Source organism: Sus scrofa, chromosome 7, assembly GCF_054392235.1.
Source record: "Sus scrofa isolate SSC_HxYL_T2T_F1_AM1 chromosome 7, Sscrofa_HxYL_maternal_Yorkshire_Landrace_v2.0, whole genome shotgun sequence".
NCBI classification, from domain to species: Eukaryota; Metazoa; Chordata; class Mammalia; order Artiodactyla; family Suidae; genus Sus; species Sus scrofa.
The window spans coordinates 130,153,095-130,180,053 of record NC_139389.1 but is presented as its reverse complement, the minus strand read 5'-3'; the positions used below and the strand labels follow the sequence as shown (position 1 = coordinate 130,180,053).

General features: G+C 44.8%; 1 long non-coding RNA gene across 2 annotated transcripts; it reads left to right on the top strand.

Moving 5' to 3' along the window:
- Positions 1-21,722: 21,722 nt before the first annotated feature.
- LOC146401914 (uncharacterized) lies at positions 21,723-26,743 on the top strand. 2 transcript variants are annotated; one of them, XR_014811504.1, is made up of 3 exons: positions 21,723-22,267; positions 23,539-23,626; positions 25,604-26,743. It is a non-coding gene; the product is annotated as an uncharacterized LOC146401914 (long non-coding RNA). The 2 variants fall into 2 exon arrangements; XR_014811503.1 differs by having other exon boundaries at positions 24,687-26,743.
- Positions 26,744-26,959: the final 216 nt, after the last annotated feature.

Below are 26,959 nucleotides of genomic sequence, written 5' to 3'. Positions count from 1 at the left end.
GCCTTACTTGGGCTCCCGGTCTGTGCTTCATAAAAACCCTACCTTTCCCCTGGGTACTTACCTCTTGGCATATCCGTCTTGTCTTCTAGATTCCCAACTTCTTGAGGTCAGTCACCCTGTGTTACTAATCATGATTCCTGGGGTTTCATGGTTGAGGAATCCCGAATGGTGCTCAGGAGCTTTTGATGGTGAAAGGACCCTGGCTGGTACTCTGTTATCTCAGATGAGGATCTGAGCCTGAGATCCAGGGCAGAAGTGAGACCATGGAGGCTACGGAAAGGAAGAAATGCTAAAGAGAAGTTGATGTTAGGTGAGAAAATGTTGGATGAGGACAGAAGGTTCCAAGGAGGATTTTAGTTTTTTGGGGTTTTTTTGGTTTTTTTTTTTTGTTTTTTTGTTTGTTTGTTTGTTTGTTTTTGTCTTTTTGTCTTTTTCTAGGGCTGCACCCACGGCAAATGGAGGTTCCAAGGCTAGGGGTCTAATCACAGCTGTAGCCGCCGGCCTACACCAGAGCCACAGAAATGCGGGATCCGAGCCATGCCTGTGACCTACACCACAGCTCACGGCAACACCAGGTCCTTAACCCACTGAGCAAGTCCTGGGATCGAACCCGCAACCTCATTGTTCCTAGTTGGATTCATTAACCACTGAGTCACGACGGGAAGTCCTCCATGTGTTCTTCAATGAAAAATAATTTTACCTGTTCCCATGAAATTTTCAATAAAATATCTGTTTCTTGTTAATCTACGGGAAGTTAGATTTTCTGGGGAGTGCATGACAATATTTTCATGACTTTAAGGTCTGTTTCGGAACATCCACCATATTCACATCCATCTTACCCCCCTGGCTATAAATTACAGCTTGGCTTTAATGAGCCTTCCTTTTGGGCAAGTAGCTGCTAGGCACTTTCTTGCACAGTTTCATTCAATATTCACCAAAGCCCTGGGAAGAAGTATTATTATTAATGTAACTCTGATGGTGAGAAAACTGAGAGGAAGATGGAATAAAGATATTCCCAAAGTCACATGCTCAGCAGGACTTGAACTCAGGTCAATGTGGAGAAAATCGTCTGTGCTAGTCAACTGCTCTCCTACATCTCACATTGGGACAGAGCCCTGGGGCATGGGTTTTGCTGACATCCATAGTCCGAAAATGGCCGAAGTGACCATGGGCTGAGTGGAGCAAAGCTACAAGGAGACGCCTCTAAGAGTTGAGTTGATTCAGGTGCATTACAGGTGTACTCCTACTTCCCACAGAAGCAATGGCTTAACCAAGCCCTTGTTGAGATTTTTGATGCTGCAATAGCCTTCCTAGTGTTTTAATATTTTTTTCCAGTTTTCTCTGTTCAGAAAATGTGGAGAAAATGACAAGGAGCCTTCTCTGTCAATGTCCCAGAGCCCAAATATGCCCAAAGGAGAGAAGTGGAGGGAAGAAGCCATGTTTGAAATGTATTTTTCTTCTAACCTAAATAGGATGAAGGACAGCCTGCCAAGTTTGTAATGGAGAAGGCGAAGTAGCCCAGAGCAGAAGTTATCTACACAGTAATGCAGCCATTTGTAGGAATTCAGCATATAAAATTTGCTTTGTATAGACACCCTTCAGAGCTCCAGAGACTTTTCCTAGAATAACCATCATTCACAAGCCAGTGGGAGTGGTCACAGCCCTGGCCTCACCCCTTGCCTCTGAGGTCTCCTGGAAACAAGGCCCTCGATACTGCATCCGAGATGCCTAAGCCTCAGGGTTTCCATCTGGCCATGCAGACTCTAATTCCAACTCCAAGTGGCTGTCAGGGTTACAAGAGATTGATGGAGATGCTTTTAAGAGATCACCACCTTTGGTCTAACCCTTTCATTTTGCAGGTGCTGATTCCCACCATTCATTGAGAGGGGAAGGGTCTCACCAGAGATCCCTTGGCATGCTCATGCTGGCCCCGACCACCAGAACAGAAGCCCCATCTTTCTCACTGGTGACCCACCTCAAAGTCTGGGTCTTGCCATCAAGAGCGTTTCTCCACATTTACTCCAGGTCAGTTACCCACTGGCCCATGGGACAACACAGAAAAGTGCCTCTGAACCCTGGACTCTCCCTAGCTGGCTTCACGTGCCATATGTGGCTTTGGGGCCCCTGATATGTGACTGGTCCAAACTGAGATGCCAGGAAGCATGACAAAGTCACACTGGGGCTCGAATATTGAGCACGCAGGTGAGAAAGGAAAATCTCTCATTTGTGGTTGTATGGGGTTGACAGATTGAAATGATATTTTGGATAAATGGGGCTAAACAAAATGTATTATTAGACAATTTTACTTGTTACATTTTATGTTTTTGTACAGCATAGTGAATAGAAAATATAAAATTACATATGGGCCCTCGTTATACCTACATTGAACAGCACAGCTGTAGCCCATCTTTTCTCTCGCTCTGCTTTATTTTCAGGAAAAATACTTCATTTCTGTTTGTTTGTTTTCCGTCACTGTCCTCACTGTTTCACTTTTACTCCCCACGTAGTTTTCTATAGGAATAGTGATATAACCTGCATAAGGATGAGGACTATTTGTGAAACCCTACATTTTCATGGGTTCTCTTCCTTACAAAACTCACCCATACAGTTTCTTTCTTCTTCTTCTTCTTCTTCTTCTTCTTCTTTTTTTTTTTTTTTGTCTTTTTAGGGCCACACCGGCGGCATATGGAGATTTCCAGGCTAGGTGTTGAATTGGAGCTACCACCACTGGCCTACACCACAGCAACTCCAGCTCCGAGCCGCATCTGCAACCTACACCACAGCTCATGGCAATGCCGGATCCTTAATCCACTGAGCGAGGCCAGGGATCGAACCTTCATCCTCATGGATGCTAGTCAGATTCATTTCCACTGAGGCGTGATGGGAACACCCCCAGACAGTTTCTTGTTTAATGTCTTTCTTGCTCACCTTGTTAGGCTCTCTCTGCATCCTTAAGCCTCTGCATCCCAGACAAGAGACCCCTTCCGTCAGTAGCCACCCAAAGATCGACTTCAGTGGGGCGAAAGGTCACACTCTCCAGCCAGCCTTATTGTACTCCCTCCAGCTCTGAAAATGTTCCCTGCATCTCTCTCTCTCACTATTTGTTCTTAAGCATATAAAGAGCTGTGCATAATTAATGCTACAAATTGATGAGCTTAGAGATAAGTGTACCTGGGAAACCATCACCACAACCTATTCCATAAACCTGCCCCATCGCTTCCAAAAGCATTTTCGTCCCCTTTTGTTTATAGTTATTATTACTATCATTTATAAGAATGCTTCACATACGAGCTGCCCTCAGTGGATTTTCAGGCGCACAATACAATATAGTATTGTATGGACACCTTGCTATACAATAGGTCCCTAAGACTCATTCTTCTCGTGTAACTGAACTTGCGTACACCAATACCTCCGTAATTCCCCTCCCCTAGACTCTGGAAACCACCATTCTGCTCCCTGCTTCTATGTATCTCACTGTTCTATTTTATTTTATTTTATTTTAAACAAAATAGTTTTTTTTTTTTTTTTTTTTTTTTTAAGGCCGCTGGTACGGCATATGGAAGTTCCCAGGCCAGAGGTTGGAATCAGAGCTTCATTTGCAGGCCAACACCACAGCCACAGCAACCCCAGATCGGAACCGCATTCTGCAACCCATACCACTGCTCATAGCCATGCCAGATCCTTAACCCACTGAGTGGGGCCAGGGATTGAACCCATATCCTCACAGACACTATGTTGGGTTCTTAACCCACGGAGCCACAATGGGAACCCCATGTCTGACTAGTTTAGATTCATCCTATCAGCGACATCAAGCAATATTTTTCCTTATGGAAAACAGTGTGGCGTTTACTCAAAAAGTTAAAAATAGAACTATCACTTCTGAGTAAATATAAAAAAAAGAATTAACATCAAGATCTCAAAGAGACACCGGCATCCCCACATTTATTGCGGCATTATTCACAATTGCAAGACACGGAAACAACCTCAATGTCCATTGACAGATGAACGGAGAAAGCCAATGTAGTGTACACATATGATGGAACATTATTCAGCCTTAAAAAGGAGATCCTGCCATTTGCAACACCACGGATACACCTAGAAGACATTTTGCTACGTGAAGTAAGTCCCCCTCACCTTGGACCTGAGGTGGTGTAAGTACTGTGAGTTCAAAGAGCCGTTTCCTCTCCCTGCTCCTGCGTTCTGTTCCCACGCTGGATCTCTGTGCCTCACTTAACCGTTATAACTGGCCGAGATCTGATTAACTTACCCACTAGTGCACTGATTAACTTATTCATTCAGCAAGCACTTATTCTACTTCTCTTCAATACCAGCTACTGAGCCAGTGGCGGAAGATGGAGAGATGAGCTGAGTCGACTCTTGGCCTCAGGGAGTCATTGATGAGTTGAGAAAACAGTGCTATAAGAGGTGGAGGCACTGGTTTCCCAAAGCAGGGAAACCTAACCCATCCTAAAGTGTCCGAGGGAAAGCACCCTGTGGTGTGTTGGATGGAGAATGAAGGATGACAAGCACTTGACTAGGGGTTCTTGGTAGGACCACTGAAACTTTTATCATCATCATCATTTTGAAGGAAGAAGGACAAGGACACAGTAACTGAAAAAACACGAACTTCAGCAAGAAGATGAAAAATTTCAGGAACCAAACACTTTGATAACATCACTTGACTGTAGGTATGAGGAGCATTGGAGGGGATGGGGAGAGAGGAACCATCATGAGCCAGCTTCTGGAGGCTCATAACCAAGCTTAGTAAGTCACTCTTAACCCTAAACTTAGTGAGAAGCCACACAAGCTAACAAAGATGTGTGCAGTGATCAGCCTCCCATTATGGACTGATGGCTTTGGGAACCAAAGATGAGGAATGAAGTTTCTCTTATCCTACGTACAAAGAGCAGATCAGCCGCGTGTCCACAGAGTCAGACTGACTTGTCTTAGGGACACACCTACCAGGTATTTGCAACTCATCGGCTAGCCTGTTATCAGCGGGAGGCACCTCCAGGGGGTCCAGGGTTTGTCTCTGCTATTACTTCCCACAGCCCCACCAGGCATGAAGATCGTATCTATGTTTTCTCTACTTGAGGATAGGGGCAAAGGTGCTGCATCAGACAGGCGCCTTGGGGAACCAGAGCAGACTTGGGGGATCTGTGCTTCCCAGCCCCCAAGAGACAGGCTTGGTTCAGGGACCCCTGGGGCTCTGTCTGTAAAGTGGCTTTTCTCATTTCCCTTTGATCAGGCAGTTCATGGCATATTTGGAAGGACAAGGAGTGATTTGTCTTGCACATATGTTTTCATTTATTCCTCAAAAGCAGAGCGAAAACATGAAGCGCAAGTACAATGAAGTCCAGTGGGCAGACAAGCTTCAAACAGTCTCAAAGTGTATATTGAAGATAAGCTCATTTGTTTATAGGACACTTTTTTAAAGTAGCTCTTGGAAAATACAGCAAGGTAAAATTATGGCTGGGTAAATAAGGATGAAAGGGAAATAAAAGGATGCTAGGTGAGAGGTCAGTTCTGAAAAAGTTTGCCATACATTTCTGAATAATTTGCCAAGAGGGAGGGAGGTGTCATCATTTAGGCTTGAGCTTCCTGGTAGCCAATGAAATAAAGGACCATGTTTCCTTGGGAGAGGGTGGGGTAGAAGAACACTTAACTTTTGGGCTTAGAGCTAAGAGAAGTCATGTTGGGGGTTCATAGAGCATACATTTTGTGATTAAGTGAACAAATGTCTTTAGTAATATCCTGACCACCATCAGAGAATTATTTTAAATGATATAACTTCCCTTCATTTAGATACTATTCCCTGAGCACCTCTGATGGACAAGTGTGGTAAACCGTGACAAGGTGCCCAAATATCCACTGCCCTTCCCTGTTCCCACCTGTTGCCATGGAGTGTGCAGTGCCCCAGCCCACAAGACTTAGGCTCTAATCCCACCGATGTGAAGTTTTGCCTTCTGATGTGCTTTGGCCAGAAAATTGAAAGTTGTCCTGAGAAGCATTGCAGGGTTTTGCCACCTTTTCTCTCTGTCTCCAGAGGTCAATTGCCAGAGAGGGACTGTGATACATCCTGGATCTCAGGACAAAAGTAGAAAGGGGGGGCTGCTATCCATCATCAATGTGAGCAAAAAATAAACCATGTTGTAAGCTCCTGAGGTCTGGGGGCTGTGTTACCTTGGCGTGACCAGTATCATGACTGGTCCTTCTTTATCTCTGCCTTTAAAGAGTGCAGAGATACAAAAGGTGGAGTTCCTACCCTCTGGGGACTTTCACTTTAGTGGCAAGCTAAAAGTAGATTAATTAAAAGTTGACTAAAGGCTATAAGTACCACTTTTCATTCTCAAGAAGAACCATGGGAGTCTCATTAAGATGCAAAAAAATAGAGCTCCTCTTATGGTTCAGTGGGTTAAGAACTTGACACAGGGTCTGTGGGTTTGCAGATTTCCATCCCTGACCTAACTCAGTGGGTTAAGGATCCGGCATTGCCACAAGCTGCAGCATAGATCTTAGACGTAGCTTGGATCCAGCATGGCTGTGACTGTGGTGCAGGCCTGCAGCTGCGGCTCCAATTCAACCCCTAGCCCAGGAAGTTCCACCTGGTGCAGGTGCGGCCTTAAAAAGAGAAAAAAAAAAAAAAAGATGCAGAAAAACATATATACCTAAATAGATGAATAACTTTCTTCAGGAATTGATACTGAAAGAATGAGTGAGGTTGGAGTAGAGGTGAGCTTCAGGGAGGAGACCGAGTAGAAACTCATGTGGAAAGGTGAGGCAGGCAGAGTGTGTTCTGAAAATGGAGTGAGAGTGTCATACATGGAGCTCTGAGAGGAAATAAGTCTGGGAATTAGAGGGGAGCTCAGAGAGAAGACAATGATTCTTGGCGTAGTTTTGATTTTAGGTAACAGTGTTTATTGAACACCTGCTGTGCACTAGGCATTTTTCTCAGGATTATATATGTTTCATCTCATTCAGTCCTCACAACCGCCCTGGGAAATTGGAGGTTCTGATGCCCATTTCACCCAGAGATGAAGATACTGAGGCTTAGTCCTAAATAGGAAGGGTCAGTAAGTTGCAAGACAAAGATTTGAGTCCCATTCTTATGAGCTCCAAAGGCCATCTCTCTTTTGCCATGTGCTCCAGGTGTACAGGTAGACAGTGGAAGGTCTCACATGTTGTGCTAAAGACAGTGATTGTCATTTGATGAGACTTCTGAAGTTAGGGTGCAGGAAGAGGTTTTCATCAGCCATGTAAAGGACGGCTTTAATGTAATGACCAGGAGCAAAAAACAGGTAGCGTTCAGTGGTGACAATTTCAGACACTGGTAGCCAAATAGTCCATCTAGTTATCTTATGGGCCAATTGACTCCAAGAAGCCTTGCAAATGTCTACCCAGAGGGTCCACTGGCACTCTGTCCCAAGAGACTAATTTCTTAGAATGATTTGAAAGAACAACAACAGTAACAACCAGTGTCATGAGTCACCTCCCCTTCCTATTTAGAGGAGTTTGTATGCGTGTCTCCCTGAGACGGGCTTGGGGGAGGGGTTGGTGCCTACAGACTTCCAAGGGGCTGCCCATCTTGCAGTTATGGTAACACCCTCATCTTTATTATTTAGAAGGAAAAAACAATCACATTTGTTCTGTCCGGATCTTTGATCCTCTAACTACATGATGTGAGAAAAATGTTGAAATTAAAAGTAAAAATCTGAGTATTAGCCCTTGGTGGTTCTCTTTGGTTTTAGGAATTTCTTTTGCTTTTAGGAGTTTTCCCAGGGAGGAAGAGAGGTACCGTTTTTACCCTCTCCTGGGCATCGGTTCAGTGAAGCTATGGCCAGAGACCAACCTTCAGAAGGGACCAAACAGGACAGAATGTCCAACACAGAGGACAAAGGCAAGGGGAGAGCAGACAGAAAAAGAGGGAAACCTTAGCACTGGAGAGGGTGGGAGTATTTAGCAAAAATCAATGGGAGTAGAATAAAAGTTGGATTCTGTTGGTTGTGGGGGCCTCCAATAATGATTTATATAAGTGACTTGCCATTGTTCCTGCAAAGACACATTCTTTGGATGGCCTTAACATGGTGAGAAGAATGCATGCATTCCTCTGAGGTTAGGTTGCATTAGTCCCGTAAATAAAGACTTTGAACACAACTTTCAAGGAAGAGCAGTCCCTGGCATGAAGTAGGTAGGTGCCAAAAAAACATGTGTTGTCAAATGACTAAATGAGCTAGGCTCAAGGAGGACTTTAAAATCTGTCTTGTCCCACAAGAGCAATGCTATCCTTTGGCATTTGAAAGACCATCTCTGGAGGGCCACTCTGGATGCCCTGAGGCAAGAGATTCATAAGTCAAGGGCAGCAGTTCTCAAGGAAGTTAGACCAAGGGCGGTCAATTAGACTTCCCTTTGAACTTGGCTCAATTCCACCTTCTGGCCCTTTCACAGAAAAAGGTCAGGCTTCTGACCTCCGAAACATAATCATGCCTCCTTCCAAAGGGTTCTTTGACTCTACAATTCAAATCTTAGCTCAGAAAGAATTAGAGAAAGTGAAAAAATGCCACACACATTAAAACACCAACTAATGATGTCTTCTTCCTTCTTCTTTATCTGGGGACATCAAAGAGAGGTTTGTGGCTGTCAACAATTGATCCGGAAAGAAGCATGGCTTGTTTTTTCAGATGTCTTCTTTGGTTCAGGCTCAGGGTCATTCATGGGAGAGATAAATGGCTCAGGGCAAGCCACAGAGGATGCTCGGAAGGGGAGAGGATGCAGGCAGCCTCAAGGATTCCTGCCCAATGACTCTTTAGAAGCAAGATCAGAATTAAGATTCTTTAAAGATTTTCAACTTCCTTCCAGCCACTTGTGTGGGGACACTAATGAGTAAAGGAGCTTCCTATTGGCAGGAGGGGAAGAAGTGTCAATATCATTTGGCGAGTCTAGAATACGTTTGGGTTTAAGCTCTTTTTGTTTTGTTTTGTTTGTTTTTGCCACACCCACCACATGCAGAAGTTTCCCAGGCCAGGGATCAAAGCCTCACAAGAGCTGTAACCAGAACCACGTCAGTGACAATTCTGGATGCTTAAGCTGCTGAGCCACCAGAAAACTCCAGATTTACGCTTTTTTTTTTTTTTTTTTTTTTTTTTTGTCTTTCTGCCTTTTCTAGGGCTGCTCCCACAGCATATGGAGGTTCCCAGGCCAGGGATCTAATCGGAGCTGTAGCTGCCGACCTACACCAGAGCCACAGCAATGCGGGATCTGAGCTGCGTCTGCAACCTACACCATAGCTCATGGCAATGCCGGATCCCTAACCCACTGAGCAAGGCCAGGGATCGAACCCACAACCTCATGGTTCCTAGTCGGATTCGCTAACCACTGAGCCACAACGGGAACTCCAATGCTGTTTTTAAATGGATTATTTTTGCAGAATCAGTATTAAGCATTGCTGGTAGTGAAATACATCAATTCCTGCATTCTAGCCTCTGTTGGCATTTCAAGGAGCACAGAGGTCCTTAGCAGAGAGAGGGCTGGAGCTTATGACAAGGCCTGTAATCACTACTCTTAGTAGAAGATTGCCTTTCCCTCGTCGTGAGTTCGGTAAAGGCAGTGGACAGATATAAATGCCAACCCTTCATGAAAGACATATTAACCATCAAACATATTAGAATTTGCAGAGAAAAACTAGCCTAACATTAAATCCAAGCGGACCCTTTTGGTGTGTTTTCTCTATACGATGCTGAGCAATTCGAATGGAGTGACAGCAAAATAGATCCCAATGCCCACGAATCATAACTGGCTTCTCTTCTGTTGCATCAAGTAAGTGTCCTTTTTGTGTCTTCTTGAAAGGTGAGAACAGTAGAAGTTCCCTTTCTTCAGCTTTAAATTAAATTCTTAACTGTACTTACGGGACAATCCAATATTTTCAAAACTAGGAATTATTGTAAAAAATCTCCATGATGAAAGACATATTAAAAGATTTCAACGGGGGCAGAATCCACAAGGTAAATTAGGCTGAGATGAGAGAAGCGAGTCACGGGGTCATGTATGTACAGGCGCAGACCTTGACTTCACTTAAATGCTTGATATCTTGCTCATTGTATATTGCTGGCATCAACGTTGATGTTTTGTGTATTGCATTAAAATGTCACTTATTTTGTCTGCCAAGTTTTTTGTACCCGCCCCTGCCTTGTCCTGTGCACTCTTGGGAATATCTGTCTCTATATTGCTGGGCATGCCTTTTAGGGTATCCTATTCAGGGAGGTGAGTTGCAATGTAGCTGAAGCCTTTCACCTCTTTCTCCTCCAGCTCAAAGTCTGCTGCATCACATTACAGGAGCTGCGTGGATCAGAGGTTTCTGACAATCCACTTCTTGGCCCTCTGGCCTGAGCCTCACGGCCCTCTCCTACTCTGCTATAGGATAGAGGAGTTCCCGTTTGGTTTCTTGACAAGATGTGGAATCTGTGTGCCCAGATCCTTTGGGGCTCTTGCTTGTCTCAAAGAACAATCTGGCAATCTGCTCTGGCTTTGTCATACATTAATCCAGAAACATGTATCTTCCACCTGTGAGAAGCATATTAATGTGCAGGGGGAGGATAGAGAACAGACAGAGGCCTTGTACACCGGGCAGAAGCCTGGAGACGGAATCAGAAGACATGGGCCCTGCTGTGATGACCCTGCAGGACGTTCTTCCTCCGTTTCATCAGCTCTTTAAAGATAAGTGAGGAAACTCCTGGGTTAGCATTCAGCAAACCACATTGTGTGGGTTAAATCCCTTTTTTTTTTTTTAATTTTCCTTTATAAGACTGTACCCACAGCATATGGAAGTTCCTAGGCTAGGGGTTGAATCTGAACTACAGCTGCCAGCCTACGCCACAGCCATAGCAACGGCAATGCTGGATCCTTAACCCACCAAGTGAGGCCAGGGATCGAACCCACATCCTCATGGATACAAATTGGGTTTGTTACCACTGAGCCACAACGGGAACTCCTCAAATCCTATTTATCATATGCCCATGAGTTAAGAATGTATTTTACAAAGTGTTTTAAAAATCAAAGAAAGAGTAATATTTCATGATAGGGGGTGAAGAGTGTATGCTCTTCACATTCCAATGTCCATCGATAAAGTTTTATTGGAACACAGGCATGGTCATTCATTATTATGGTCATCCATATTATCTGTGGTCACCTTATCTTCAAGGTCATACATAGTGTCCATGGCTGCTTACACTCTACGTGTCATTAGGATTGACTGGTTGCAACGAAGACTGCATGGGCCACACTATCTAAAATACTGTCTGCCCCTTCACAAGACAGAGTTTGCTGACTTCACCCTGAATCTTGCTTCAGATTTAAAAAGAGAGTGATGCAATTTTACTTTTGGGGGCCAAAGATGGTGAGCCAATACCCCTCCACCTCCACACTGACCAGGCTCTTCGGGCAACATTTTAGGGGGGGGGGTTCCTGTTCCTGTTTGTGAAAAAGAGGGGAGGAACCATGTTGCTGTCCTGGGAAAATTATAACAAACCCAAAAGAGCATCCATTATAAAGTGTAATAATTAATTATAACTGAATTGATTGAACTGATGGGTGAGCTGATGTGTACCTTCGCTCCTTCTAAGAGAAGGCCGACAAAGCTGACAGGACAGCACATGCAACACACATAAAATTAAAGTGGCCAGAAAATGGCTAACTGTACTCCCTGTGGCTGTCTTCATGCTCATGCATTCAAGTGGGAAACTCTTGGGCAGTTGTCAAATTAACGAGTCAGCCCACCCATATTTATTAAGTATTTAATCCCTGTAAAGCACAGCCCTATGTCCTACATGAGTACAAAAAAGGCTGAAGACAATCTCTCTCCTCAAGGAGCTTACCATCCAGATGGCAGGATAGGATTTCTTCATTTATTTCTTTATTGACCAATAATTCACATATAATAAAATGAACCCTCCTAAGATGATTTAATGTTTTTTCTTATTACATTCAGAATTGTGCAACCGTCACCAGCATCCATTTAAGTACATTTTTATCACCTCCAAACGGAACCCCAATTCCATTACCAATCACTGTCCCGTTTCTCCCCCAGTGCTCCAGGATGATCAGATTTAAATGCAAAACAACTAGGAATCAGTCCAATGGTCCTGTGGTGCCAGGGGGCGCATATTAGACTGGGGTGCCAGTGATGTGGATGCCAGTGCATGGCAAGCCGCACCGTGATGACAAGCCAGCCAGCCCCTTCTCGGCCTCAGGAGGTGATGAGGATGGTGTGAATAGATGATGTCTAGTACACTGTCAAGGGCAGGAAAGAGAGGTATTATCCACAGCATAGTTTATGGAAATTCTGATAAGCCAGGGTTGTGGGTACCGTGCCCTCCACCACGACCACAGAGACCAGCCCTCAGTGAGTGAATGCCTCATAAGGGAAGCAATGATAGGGGTGGATAAGGCTAACTTCCTGGAGCAAGAACACGGACAGAGTCAAGCACAGGGGAGAGTGGACTCTCAGAGAAGGGACAGGTGGCCAGGAGGTTAGGAGAGCTTTCTGACCGCGGCTGGATCATGTATGGGAAAGAGGTTTCTCTTGCAAAGGGTAATGACTTGAATGAAACACAGAGACAGCCACAATAGCAAAGGTCACAAAGAGGCATACTATAACATGGCATACGTTGGAAGGATTCATTCATTCATCTGCACGTTTTACATATTTCAGAGGGTGCAAGGCTTAGTCCTGGGCTCTGGGGACACCACGTGGGATGACACAAAGTCCTTGACACCTGGGAGCTCACATCCTCGTAGAGAAAAGAGACAATAAACCAACAGTCAGTGTGATTTCAAATAAAGATAACAGTTACAGAGAAAAATAAAATGAGTGTTGGGGAGCTGGTGTGTGGTTTTCTGTTGCAGAGAAGTGGTCAGGAAATGCCTGCCCAGGGAGGTGAGTTTGTAGAACCATTAAAAATTCATGAAAACAATTTGACACAAATGGCAGTGGCAGAGGTAAGCAGGGAGAAGTCAGGAGTGGGCAGCAGGGCAGATCACAGAGGGTCTTGAGCCTGGAATTGATTGGATGATCATCACTGGGTGTAGGTGCAGAAACATGGTTGGTTTTCAATGTTAGAAGAATTGCTGGGGTATTTGAGAGGAAGGTGGAGAAAGGAGCCTGAGTGGATGTTCTTTCAGGGCCCAGGAAGGCCAGGCTGAGCCCTGATCTAGGGTGGGGACAATAGGTCAGACCTGTGCTGAGCCAGCTCTTTGGGGTTAAGTAAGGCATAGACTCCAGGGATCATGTATGAGAGCATGAAGCCAATAGACTTGGAAACAACTTAAATGTCTAGATGAAAGGATTGAGAAGATGCGCTATGTATACAATGGAATACTATTCAGCCATCCAAACAATGAAGATGATACCACTGCCAGCAACATGGATACAACTGGAGATGCTCATACTCAGTGAAGTAAATCAGAAAGAGTAATACAAACAGCATATGATTTCACTTGCACGTGGAATCCAAAATATGATACAAATGAACCTATCTGCAAAACTGAAACAGAATCACAGACATAGAGAGCAGACTGGTGGTGGCCAAGGGGGATGAGGGAGGGAGTGGGATAAACAGGGAGTGTGGGTTTGGTAGATGCAAACTATTACATCTAGAATGGATAGAAATGAGGTCCTGCTGTACAGCACAGGGAACTATATCCAGTCTCTTGAGATAGAACATGATGGAAGAGAGTATAAGAAGGGAAATATATGTATAAGTATGATTGGGTCCCTTTATTATACATCAGAAATTGGCACATCACTGTGAATCAACCATACTATAATAAAAAGGAGAGAGAAAGACAGTAAAAAGCTCACCCTCCCCCAAAGAGCTTGTGTTACAATGAGAGCAAAGTGCCACATTTTGAAGGCTTGGATGGCCCCCTGAAAAAAAATTGCCCATTGGGTTTGGGTTTTTGCTTTCTTGACAGGATGAGGGCTGCTTAAACAGAATACTTTGAGGTCTAAAGCATTGGGGAATGATCTGGCCATTATCTGCTCTGGCTCACAAAGGTCAAAAGTCCCAGAGACATGGTGAGAGTGGGAGAAAGGGGCCCCTTCACAGACAGGGTGTTGGCCCCTGAGGATGTCACTGGAAAAGGAAGGGCCTGACTTTTTTTCTCTTTTTCCACAACTAAAGCTACAAGCAGCAAGCACAGTAACTTCTAGGATTTAACTGACTCCCATCACTGGGTCCTTTGCTAAGAAACGTCCATGTTTGTCATGAGACTCCCCATTGGCCAAAATCCTGGCTCTCAGCCTGAGCATCCTCAATGGGTCCAGGTAGGAATTGCAGCAACAGCCCTGAGGAGGGTGAAGCTGGGATGCTGACAGCCGCCTGAGGCCTCCAAAGGCAGACAAATCTCCTTGGAGGTGTGGCTACAAAGCCTCTCTTTTCACAGGGGTCCCTTTCCTTTCAAAGGGCATTATTGAATACCTATTAAATACCAAGGGCCATGCCTCTGATGTTGGAGTGATAAAGATAATGGCCCATAAATAGCTATTGGGTTCATCCGTTGGTTTATGATATACATTTTTCACCATTGTCCACCTATCTGCATTTCCAAATTGTGTAAATTTTACATCAGTTAGCAGCACAGCTTGGAATTTCTCTCGGCCCTCCTAAAAGAGCACCAACTCAGACGGTCTGCTGGGCGACGCTTACCAAGACCCACGCTTGGGGAAATGATACAGAAACTATGTGCAGTACATGCTATTTGCACTCTCATGGGAGCTGCCATGTTGGGTGAAGGTCTTTTGTCAAGTTGGATCCTGGAAGGCTATCGACTTGGACTACGTTCTCTAGCCCCTTGCCAAATCACCTCCGTGGAGTCGTGTTTTGTTGCATCTTTGCTTTTGATGGAGAGTCATTACGGAAAACAGTCATGCGAAATTCGGCATGCCTTTACTCTAAAAGCTAGTGTTTTGGAATTTGTCCATGATGCTAACTAGCTCTCCCCAGAGGATTTGGTATATACCTACATTTCTTAAAGTGAAAGTAAAAACACACATTTACCATCAGCTACATTTCCCCATTGCCTTGGCTGCCAGGAAGCTCAAGGGCAAATCGATCTCAAGTGGAGCACCCTGCTGGTGAGCTGAGGCCATGTCCCTGCCTCCTCCTTCGTACCATACTTAATTTCCATTTTGAGTCATTTATTGATTAACTTACAGCATGAGAATCCTTCAGACATTTTCCCCAGTGGATGTCCAAAGAGATGGGTTATATTTAAAATGGAAATAGAGGCGCTCCCATCATGGTGCAGCAGGAATGAATCCCACTAGGAACCATAAAGGTGCAGGTTTGATCCCTGGCCTCGCTCAGTGGGTTAAGGATCCAGCGTTGCTGTGAGCTGTGGTGCAGGTCACAGACACAGCTTGGATCTGGCATTTTTGTGGCTCTGGCGTAGGCCAACAGCTACAGCTCTGATTGGACCCCTAGCCTGGGAACCTGCATATGCTGAGGGTGTGGCTCTAAAAAGACAAAAAAAAAAAAAAAGAGTTTTAAAAAAATTTAAAAAATAAAATGGAAATAGATAAAGACCCTGTTGTCTTCTTGTGATTTTTTTTTCATATGTGCATGATAATACAATCTTTCAAGATAGACTCTAAACTCTAGAGGGGAAAGATATTTTTATGGCCGGCAATTTCTAGAACAGTAATGAGCTCACACAAGAAGCTTAATGAATGTTATTAATGTTGGACATTTAGCAGACACCGGATGGGCTAAGACACCCTTGGCCATATTTTCACTGGGCACCAGCATTCCTGTTTTATCACACTCTTTTGCCCTCAGTCCTCAGGTCAGGACAGCACCCTAATAGAACCCATCCTTCCTTCCTCTCTCTTCAGGCACAGATGAAAAATAAGACTCTTGAGAAACAGAGACCTTGCCTGTTTCACCATGTGCCTTGCTTTAGTGCTTGGCACATAGTAGGTGCTCAGTAAGTATTTGTTGAACCCTTTGTTCCGTCCGATGGTGAAAATACCAATAACCTCTACACTTTCAACCTAGGTTAGAGAGGATCTGTTTTTGATCCTGGAGTTTGTTTGGGGCTTTTCATTCTTTGGTTAAAAGGGATAATGCAAATTAATCTGCAGGTATAATAATAGTCATCACTGTTTATCTGACTTTTTCCTGGATATTCCCAGACACCGCCCAGGCTTACATCTTGCTTGTGTTATTTTCGCGGTGCCCAGGGGGCAGGACTGCAGCAAACTTTCTGGCTGCTGTAGCACCAGCATGGGGAATTAAAAAGCTTGCTCTGGGAATGTGAGCTAGCTTCCTGGTAAATCCCTCTGGTGCGGTTTCAAAGTCTGTTCTGGGAAGGTCTAGACGCCCTGGAATTCTGTTGCTCTGGGTTCACTTGGTATTCCCTCCACTCTGCCTTGACATCAGGATGGGCTTGGAGTGAAAATAGGGTGGGGGATGGGTGAGGGGTCCCTGAGATGGCTGAGCCTCTCCTAGGGAGGGGGCTTGGATTTGGTGGCATTGTCTTTACCAGCTCAGACCAGCTGGACAATGTCCGAGACATTCCTAGGACAACTTTCCCATTTTTACATACAGGAGCTCAGAGAAACTAGCCACCTGCCCAAGAATTTCCTAGCTGTGTTTGGAAGATCTGGGATTCTAAACCCTTTATTTGCTTGATTCCGAAGCGCATGTTCTTTCTCCCACACCCTAACATGAGCAGAGATTTTCTTCCTGGTTCCAGCCCCCTCCCCTTCTGCAGAACCTCATCCCACCCTTATACCTTTGCTTCTATTTTGCACTTTCCCTCGGGCGGAAGGCAAGCTTTAGTCTGGCTCCTCTCTATTTGCACCTCCTCGCAATCCCACCATTCCATGCTCACAACTGGAATGAAGCTAAGGCTGAGAGGGTGTGTTCTGACACACAGCTCATCACTGACTCAATACTCAGATGGCCAGGGATAGATTGAAAGAATGCATCGCATTTGCCCATAACGGTTTTATCATCCATTAGGCTGAGAACTATGAAATTGCCAATGTCTCATTATGGTTGCAAATTCCATAGGTTCAACCTAACAGTAAAACAGCAGGAGGAGAGTAACCATTTGGCAAACACATATGCTAATTTGGACCTGTGTCGGCTGATGTAGACTCGTCAAGTGGTTTACATGAGCGCCCTGCTAAAGACCTGAGATGCAGAGAGGTCACGTGGTTTGCAAGGTCACACTTTCAAGAGCATCAGAGCCGTGATTCTCATTCCTATTTCCTTGACTTTGAAACTCGTGTCCATGTCACAGCTGCAGCATGGCTGGGCTCTGTCTTTAGGATAATCAGGTTCCGAGTAGAGGTTCATGGGTGCTGCTGGTAACAGGCTCCAGAATTTAGCGTTTTTGGTATCACTGGATACTCATAATCGAGGGTGATAGTCAAAATAGCATGAAGCCAGTAAAGCTTGGGCACTGATCAGGCAGAGCTGACACTCACTGATCAGAATGGATGCTGTCTATGAGCCCTTGGAAAGGCCTTACAGGGGACCTGCAACCCTGCTGGTAGCAGAGGAGTGGGGGTGGTGACTTCTGGTTTTCTGTTTTTCATTGTCTGCAGGATACTTTTAGTTAGTTTTTAATTTTTCTTAGGGCCACATCTGTAGCATATGGAAGTTCCCAGGCTAGGGGTCGAATTGGAGTTGCAGCTGCCAGCCACAGCAACACTGGATCTGAGTCGCATCTGCAACCTATACTTACAGCAACACCAGAACTTTAATCCACTGAACAAGGCCAGGGATCGAACCCACATCCTCACAGACACTGAGTCGGGTTCTTAACCCATTGAGCTGCAATGGGAACTCCTACTCTTTAGTTCAGACGATTGTGCAACTGAGCTTCACTCTCTCCCCATTCCACCCACGTGGCTCTGCACCCAGTTTGCGTCCTCACTCCCTGATGTTGGGCTCGCCCATTCCTAGGCTTAGCCGCCGCATTGCCAGTGGACGTGGTGCAATCCGATACATTAGACATGCTTGCTCTTCTCTGGATTTGGGTCCTGACGTGCCTGGGCTGCCCTCACCCCTCCAGCCTGGGACCTGAAATGAATACATATTAAATGGATGGGAACTCAGTCTACAGCCTAAAACCACATCTAGCCAACACGCAGTTTGGAGCAGTTCAGAGCTTTGCTGCTGAACCCAGTCTCCCTCAAAAGAACCGAAGTGAACTTGAGACTAATGAGCATGAGAATAAACACTTACTGTTGCAAGTGCTGGGCTGAGATGGTTTGTTTTGCAGCATTGTTGTTGCAACTGCTGACTAAGGCAAGATTGTGAAGCTTAGAGTGTGGCCTTTGGAACTGCATAGCCCTTTGTTTGAACGTGGGTTCTGCCTCTTTTTGGCGGTGTGGGCTTGGATCTCTTGGCTTTAGACTCTCCATTTAAAATGGTTATGCTTCTTTTTTTCCTGTAGGATTTTACTTTAAGCAACAGATACACACTGATATATATAAAAGAGATAAACAACAAGGACATACTGTATAGCACAAGGAACTATATTCAATGTCTTATTGAATAATAACTATATTCAATAATCAATAATAGAAGAAAATTTGAAGAATTATACATACATATATTTGAATCACTTCGCTGTATGCTGAAACTAATACAACTTTGTAAATCAACTATACTTCAATAAAAAGTTGGTTTTGAAATTTTTTAAAAGAATTAAATAACCATTAAAAATAATAAAATAAAAAAATTTAAATATTAAAAAAATACAAGTTTCAAATAAGGTGGCCATGACTGCATCAGTGTATAATGGTGTTGACAAAGATTGCAAATTTCTCAAAGAGTGAAGTGATTATAGATTATACAATCCCTCCCCTGGAACCAAACAACCTTATTTCCTCTGGACCCCATGGAAAACACTGTTATACCTCCTATTTGCCTCCCTGACTCCATGAGAACTGGGGATAAAGGGTAAGTGACAGAAGCAGAAGTTAAGAAGATGCAAAGCTCTAAGCCAGCATTTTGGATAAGGATGCCTAGGTGGTATGAATAAATGATAATATCAAGTAATAAATAACAACATCTCTGACACCATAGCTACTTGCATTTTTGAGTGTTTCCCTGAGCCCAGGTTTGCATTGCCTCATCAGTTTTTTTCACAGTCTGGGGAAAGCAGTGTTTATCCTCATTTTTGAAACATGGAAATCAAGGCTCAAAGAGGTTAGTTGACTTGCACAAGGGCACACAGTCAGCAGGTAGAAGACGGAGAGTAGACTCCTAGCCTGACACCATCTTCTTCTGGGAGCACATGAAATGACATCGTGACAGACTGAATGTCTGGGTCTTTCCAAAATTTACGAGTTGAAACCCTGGCCCTCGGTGGGGCTGTGATTTGAGATAGGGTCTCTAAGGACGTGATTAAGGTTAAATAAGGCTGTAGGGGTGGAGCCCTGGTCCTATAAAATAAGGATCCTTTAAGAAGAGATTCTGGAGAGTTTGCTAGCATCTCTTTCTCTCTCTCTCTCCCACCCTGCTTCCCTCTTCCATGCACACAAGGGAGGGCCATACTGAGATGGTGGCCATCTACAAGCCAGAAAGAGATCTCTCACCTGAAACCAAATGGTCCAGAATTTTGAGCTTGGACTTCTAGACTCCAAAAATGTTAAAACATAAATTTGGTTGTTAAAGCCACTCAATCTGTGATGCTCTGTTATGGCAGCCTGAACCACTCGCATAGGCTTAAAAGCATTCAGTGGGTGCATTCATCCATGAGTCCCAAACTCCTGCCCCTTGCAGGACACAGGAAGGGTCAGAGTGCCTCAGTGTCCTTTGCTTTCATGCACAGGAGGCAATGACATGCAGATAGCAACCAGTCCCATCTCTGGATCTAGAACTGACTTCAGCCTGACCTCTTCCACTCCAGAAAGGGCATTATCCAGATTACGCATTGTTTTACTTTCACAGAAATTAGCTGCTACTTCTTGTATCAATAACCAATAATGAGCAGTGATATTCTCCCCATGAGAGCCTGACTGGGACCTTGGAGATACCTGGGGTTCAACTTGGGCAGGATGCCACTTTGCCTTCTGTGGCCATGGCAGCCATCACTGCTCTCTTCACCTCCTGGTGAAACACTCCTTATGCAGCGGTTCCATTTTCATGATCTGTGTGTGTGTGTGTGTGTGTGTGTGTGTGTGTGTGTGTGGCTTGTATCCTTTCCTCCTTAAAGGGGATTCCCTATAGCTGGTGGGGTGTGGGGACAGGCAGGTGAGAAACTGGTGCTGTGCACAAAGTTGAAGGGAAATATAAGAAGCCACGGCCTGAGCCCATAGTCTGTCCTCAGTGCTTGCAGCTCCTGGAAGGATCATCTTGGGTCCAGAATTATCTCCAGCCAGTTTCACTGGACCTGGTCATGTGTCTGGCTGTCCCGTGTGAAGGAAAAACACAAAGGAAATGTTATTGCAGCAAAGAAGACCAAAATGCTGCCGGATGTCTACAGCATCCAATACACAGGCGACAGCAACGTGCCCGTGCGTTGATGGTTCAGGACAGCCACGTGGTGGAAGCCTCCGTGGTTCTATCTAGACACTTTGTGTTCTCGGATGGGACAGCTGGAGAAGCTTCTTTCCTGGCATTTCAAGTGTTTCATTTCCTTCTTAACATGTCTTTAAAATTAAGGACATGCCTCCCCACCCAGAGGCCCGGGACAAACCCTGTTTGCCCTCAGCTCCAAGCAAGTTAATCCGGCTAGAGCTGGTTGCCTGAGAAGCACAGGAGGTCCTTGTCACAAAAGACAAGGGGAGTCCGGGCAGGGTCGGAGCATTCTAAGAAGACCCAGCCATCCCTGTTCTTATTGTTCATCAGCTGAGCCTCTGAAAGGGATGTGGGCTTTCAGTGATGACTTTTTGGGGAGGGTGTTTTGAATTTTAACTTTTTTAATTGAAGTCTAGTTGATTTGCAGTGTTGTGGCAATTTCTGCTGTACAGTAGTGGTGATGTCACAGTGAAGAATACTCAAAGGCAAAACGACAGAGGAGATGAAGTGACAAAAATACTCCAGAAAGGTGGAAGGTGAAAGGGACTGTTTCTCAGACAGAGGGCCCAACCCCAGAGCTCTGTGGGGGGTGAGGCCATCACCGAGAAAGGGGGGCCGGGGTCGTTTTTGCAACTCCTGAAATACTCCCCCAGAGAGTTCCAGGCTGTCTGCTGAAAGCTGAGCGGTTGCCAAGAATGCCCTCTTCTGGTGGTCATCTCAAAGCCCAGGTGATGGCAAGGCAGCCAGAGACCTGTGTTTTCCAGATCCTGGGTGGATTCTCTCCATCAGGCAGAGTTTTACTCAAACCCAAAGCACTCCTCTCTCTTTCCTTTTCCAGCTCCCCAACTAGGGACAGGTAGATTATTTTAATAAGGTAAAGATATACCATGGTAGAGAGTACCTTCCTTTAAAAAAAAAAAAAAAAAAAACAGAATAATACTCTCTATGTCATCTGTATATTTATGATAGCTCAAAGACATGGGTGTGTGGATCTAATTAAAAATGTGAAAGGGTTTAGCCGCCTGCTGCTTCTCTGCAACTCTCTGGTTGCCAAATCTTGGCAGCCGCGTTGAAACGGGGCCAAGTGTTTAGTGTGGAGCTGAACTGCTGCCAGCCGGAGCACTGCATTGTGGGACCAGTGAGCCTGGAGGTGCTGCATTAAAACCAGCTTGCACAGGGCCAGACAGTGAGCAGGGCCCGGGATCCAGCCACCCCGGAGGAAAGCAGAGGCAGAGGAAGCCGGCAGGGCTTGTTCCCTGCCTGCACCGGAGCTCCGGCTCTTCCCCAGTGCAGGGCAGGACCAATGAAGCCACCTTGGAGACCAGGCAGGGCCACGAGGCACTAGGTGGGGAACTTTCCCAACAACTGTTGCTCTAATTTAGCTAAAATCAGGCCTCTGCTGAGGACAGTTCTCAACTTTCTCCCAGCAGCTCTGGGCTGAGCTGACCCGACTCAGGGTGCATTTCTATTGAGTTCCAGGAGCCTCCACTGTAAGCCTGAGTGTCTCGAGCTGTCTTATTAACGCTTCTGTGTGTTCCCTCTGAAGAAGCACATCCAGTGCTGAGTGTCTCCAGCCCTATGTTTCCAACACACATCATCTGGGTGATCTGATGAAAATGCAGGTTTCTGACCCCACAGGCAGAGGGAAGAACTCATTTTGCCAAGATCAGAATTTCCTGGAATGGCTGAGGTACCCAGTTATGAATGCAGACTCCAGGTTTCGTGGATTCAAGGTTGGTGGGTTCTGAAAACGTCCACCTTATTTACTGAGAGTCGGAGGCAATGTGGGGCGGGGAGGTGGGGTGGGCGTGATGAACAGGAGCGATTCAAAGAGTTCAACATTCTCCACGGAATGTTGACAAGGTAAGTGAAACTCAGACACCTCAAAGCTATGGGTTACTTCTTATCTCCTCAAAATCTGCCAGTTATAAACAAAGTAAAGAAGAAAAGAGATCACGTTCTTTCTGGGAAGAAACACTCCCTGGCAGAGAGTGAAAACTCAGTTCTAAAAAGAGTGGCTAAAATATTTGTAAGGCTTGGGGTGGGGTGGGGGCGTGTTATATGTTTTGGGGAGGCTAGGCGAGGGGAAGAGAGGAGAATTTACCTTTTTGCTTTGTGTCTTTTGTATCGTTGATGCTTAATGTAATGTATGATGACATATATCTTTTGCAATTTAAAAAATAAAATAAAATAAAATAAAATAAAAAAAGAGGAAGAAAACCCAAGGTTGCCCTGGGTAGGAATCTGGCAGGGACCTGTTTCCAGGCCAAGCCAAAGGACCAGTGATGGAGAGGGTGGTGCTCAGGTCGCTTAGTTCTGGCCCGGAATCTGGGCTCGGGCACTGAGCTTGGGAATGTTAGCCGGAACCATTTGGCCTCAAAGGCTCCACCTGCAGAATGAGGTCATGGTACCCATATTTCGGGAACTGCCCTGGGTGCTGAAGAGGGATGGGAAGGGCTTCAGACCCAGAGGGTGGTGGCGGGCGTCTTACAGACCCTGAGCCCCCTCCGCTGGGGCCAGGGCACTACCCCGGCTAGAATTTCATCCCAGCTGACGGCTTGTAAGCGCAAATATATCCCAAAACCTCAGGACAGGAGTTAATCACTTCAGAAGTCACCGAACCACATTTCCTGGTATCAGAGGAGCTGGAGGGGTGGGGGCGGGAAATGAGGCCCTGGGGAACTGTTAAGAATTTTCTCATTCTTGGTGAATGGTACATTTCTGTGTACGGAAAGTTTAAGATGACAGGCCAAAGAAACCCAGTCATGATACTTTAGCCACAGCCACCGTCCCTGAACCAAGAAAGTGCATGATGTCAGTACCCGGAGGGAAACGCTGAGCATGTGGTCCTTGGACAACTCGGGCTGATGTTTTCTTAATATCCTGCGCTGGAAGCCACGTCCCTCTCTTGGCGGATGGATAGTATAGAATTTGCTCTTTCTATCTCAAAGCCTGAGAGGCCATTTGCTGGGAAGCATCCTAAGTTGTTTTGTTTTGTTTTTAGGAACATCCCACTCCAGAAGACCTTATCAAGTCTCAGCCCTAACATGTGGGCAGGCGATTGTCTAAACCCCTGAGGGGAGCTGCACCAGGTAAACATCTAATTAATTAAAGAAAACCTCTCCCTCCACCCCAACCCTGAAAAGGCTCTGCGATTTAGAAATCAACACACACAGACGCACACACACCTAAACACCCAGGAGCACACACATTCGAACAGTGCTTCTAGGCATCTGAATCCTCGAGCCCAACCTCCTCTATTAACTCAAGTCCACAAACCTCCAACCCCACCACCCTCCCTTCCATACCTGTGTGACCACAACCCCTCTATTCTTCCGCAACATTTGCTCCAACTTAATATTCTGGTGCTTTGGGGAACAACATTTAAAAATAAACCATTTTGGCACATTGTCAAAGTCTTGTCTAAATTTCTTCCTGACAACCACCCAAAGTGAGATTTTAAAAGCCAAAAGAATTGGGGGCCGGGGGAAGAAGAGGAGTCCCCGAGTTCTAATTTCAGACAATGTCAAAGGAGCATGGATGGGTTTATCTTTCCTCCTTCTTACTGATTCCCTTCCTTGCAGGTGGAGCATCTTCACCACCCCCACTCCCACCCCCACTCTCGACCCCCAGTCTCTGTATCTCTTTTGTCCTCTCTGTGGGGCCTGGCACCTGAGTTAGTGGTGGAGAAACTCTTATATCCTAGGACAACTTTCGGCCCACGGCTCGGGCTGGTCACTGGAAAAAAAAGTCCTGGGCAGAGAAGGGGCCTCGAGCTGGTCCTCCGTGGTTATCACTGCAAAGCAATCCTGTCTGCTCCATTCCTATCAACAGCCTGATCTCCTTGGTCTGTTGCTAAGAGACCAGCCTGTTGTTTACAAGATCCTCGGTGGCGTAGACTCCCATAATTTATAATTTATTATCTTAGTGTCAAAACTTGTGTTGGTTCTTATTTTATTTCACCATAGATCCAATCATTGTTAGCTACAACAAAGGTCATCCATCTGCCGGTGGTGACATTGTTGCTCTGATAACATCCTGGGCTGCCCTTAAGTTTAGGTGCTGCAGAAGAAAAAAAATGCTATTATAAACTGAAGATGAATATCATTTTTTTGTCCATTAACTTCACACATTATATATAAAACTGTTCAGGTCAATGGATTCCCTCAAGATTTGCTCACTCTTGAAAACATGTTGCTGGCCAACCAAGAAGGAAATGAATTGAAATGATTTCAATTATCACAAGAAAGGAGTTGAGTCTTTTGCTTTATACCTCGGCACCCAACTTGCCCAAACTCTCCCCACCAAGTTCAGGGCCATGGACATGTACCCAGTGCTAGAAATTACTTCTGAGCATTGTCGGGTGTTGCGGATGCACAAAACAACCTTTGGAAATTTTCTCCACTTACAGCAAATCAATCAATTCAGTAAGGAAGTGATGACACAGAAGAAAAGAGAGTCATTTAAGTAAAACCAGCTCCGTCGCAACACCCAGCTTAAAGAAAAAGAAGAAAAATGATCCAAGTGTTTTAGTCATGTTACATAAAAATGTTGCAAACATTTATTGTGCTGGGCACAGGGCTGAGTGCTAAACCTGGACTAACTTATATAAAGCTCCTGACACACCTGTGAGGAAAGTTCCAGAAGTGGCCACATTTTAGAAACAACAAAATCAGGGCTTTATGACTTAAATAACTGGCAGGACTGAACCCAGGCTGAATGATCCTAGAGCTGTTATTCTCATAGAAATAAAAGAAAAAAATAAGCTTGGGCTTTGCAATTTATTGTGTGTGAAGAGTCCGCAGACATTTGACGGAGCAGGCAAATTAACGCAGTTTCCAAAATCATATCACAGCATTATCTTTCTCTGCAGAGTCTTTGGAATCCCTCTAGAAACCACAGAGCATGAGAAATTTCTAGGAAGGGCATTTTATTTTCCCCATCAGAGGACCTGGCAAGTTCTAATGACATTTTACTGGGAATGAGATTTGTTGTTTTCCAGAAAGCAATTACAGCAATAAACCATACTGGCATATTTCGCTGCTTAATTCCTTCCCTCTCCCCGGCAGAGTCATGGCCAGGCTGTTGAATCCAGCAAGGATCTCCGGGACCATCTCTGGTTGGTCCTGGCAGCCTCTGTCTAACTGCTGTGGTGAAAAGAGAGAAATAAACAAGCTGGAAACCACTGACCCCCAAAGAAGCAGTCCACCTCTTGAGGGTTTAACCCTTTCTCAAGACAGGTCTGAGATCTGTGTTTTTTCTCCCTAATTCTTGGCTGGAACCCACAGATCTTCTCCAAGCAACAGAGAAGGCGGGAAAACATATCCCTCATTTTGTCTTCTGAGAGCACCTTTCTGAGACCAGCACCTCCCCAAGGGTGCACATAGGATCCTAGTCAGCTTGGTAGCAGCAGGATCGATGTGTATATTCTTTAGGATGAAGGGTTGCTTCATTTGCAAAGATTTTCTCCCATTGTATGGATTGTCTTTTCATTTTTTAACGGTTCCCTTTGTTGCTCAAAGTCTTTTAAGTCTAAATATAGAACTATCATATGATCAAGCAATCACACTTGTGGGCATCTATCCAGAGAAAACCACAATTCAGAAAGATGCATGTACCCCAATGTTCATTGCAGCAGTATTTACAATAGTCAAGACATGGAAGCAACCTAAATGTCCATTGACAGATGAATGCATAAAAAAGATGTCATTTATGTGATGGAATATTACTCAGCCATAAAGAAGAATGAAATTATGTCATTAGCAGCAACATGGATGGACTTAAAAATTATTATATTAGGTGAAGTCGGACAGAGAAAGACAATATCATATGAGATGACTAATGTGAAATTTAATAAAAAAATGATACAAAGGAACTTATGCACAATGTAGAAACAAACACAAAGATTTTGAAATTAAATTTATGGTTGCCCAGGTGGGAACCAGGGTGGGAGGGATAAATTGGGAGGTAAGATTAACATATACACACACCTATAGTAATAGTTTATGTAGGTAATAGATATGTAACAAGACCTACTATAAAGCAAGGGGGAATCTGCTCAATACTGTACAATAACCTATATGAGAAAATAATCTGAAAAGGAATGATATAGAATGATATATGTGTATGTATAACCGATTCACTTTTCTGTACACCTTAAGTGAACACATCACTGTAAGTCTATTATATTCCAATAAAGTTTTTCAAAAGAAGTATATACTTCCTTCCATGGAGACCCAGATTGAGACATGACCTCGGAAAGCATCTTTAAGCCTCATTTTCACTTTCTGTAGCATAGGGATATAACTGTTTTGTTACCTTGAGGAGGGAGAGAATACCTCATGCCATGTTCCCAGGAGATGCTCAGTCAACATGGACTGATGGGAGATGAAGTGTGCCTATGGCCCCTTCCCCATTGCTACCTC